Genomic DNA, 899 nt, shown 5'->3' with positions numbered 1-899 from the left:
CAGAGGGTTGTCTCAATCCCAGGCTGAGCTCTGCAGTGTCCCAGCTCCCTGGGGACCAGTGCTGGTCTGTGCCACAGGGGCTGCTCCCCAGCTGCTCTGGGGACAGCCATCCATTTGGGGACCCTCAGGCCCTGCGTGAGCAAGGCAAAGTGTGCAGGATGGAGAGGAGCAAGGGTGTGATGGCAGCGTGGAGGACAGCCCAAGGCTCCCAGTGGTATCCTGGGTGATGGTTGCATCCTGTTCTCCTTCCTGGTGCTGCCTCAGGGCCTCCTCTGGATCCCGTCTGGCTGGTTTTGCCTTTGCACACCAGATCCTGCACAGGGTCAGGAATTAGGTCAGCAATTAGCACTCAGGGTTAATTGCTACACAGCAGTGGCAGGTCCAGCGATGAGCGCTGGACTCACCTGGCTGGGTTCACCCAGCCACTGGCACCCGGTCCTGAGACCCAGCTGTCCCTGGAGTGGGGGTGAAGGCTTCACTCGCACGTCCCAGCATTTCAGAGGAGCCAGGAAAGGTGCAGGGTGAAGCCAGGAGGCTCTGGGAGTGTTTCCTGGTGCCTGTGGCTCCTGGGTGCCCTCGGGCTCGGAGCGTGCGGCGTCAGCCTCAGCCTCGCGCGGGGGAAGCAGAACCTTCTCTGGAGCGTGACTTGGTGCAGGTTGGTGACTTCCTGTGAGCTGAAACGAGTTAATGAGAAACCCTCTGGGACCTCCTCCTCCCCAGAGACGTGGTGCTTTGGCAGGGTCGATTTTTCTGGGTGGGTGATGAAAGCAGCTTTTCCCGCCCTGCCCGCGCCGGTTTCCTGCTCTCGTCACCGCAGCAAACCATCCCTTGCGTCAGTGCTGCTGCGGTCCAGAGGTGGAGGAAAAGCACCCTCCCACTGTGACACAGCTTCTGCCACC

Source organism: Manacus vitellinus, unplaced genomic scaffold (assembly GCF_001715985.3).
Source record: "Manacus vitellinus isolate BGI_N305 unplaced genomic scaffold, ASM171598v3 scaffold_27_pilon, whole genome shotgun sequence".
Taxonomy (NCBI): domain Eukaryota; kingdom Metazoa; phylum Chordata; class Aves; order Passeriformes; family Pipridae; genus Manacus; species Manacus vitellinus.
This window is presented reverse-complemented; position numbering follows the sequence as displayed.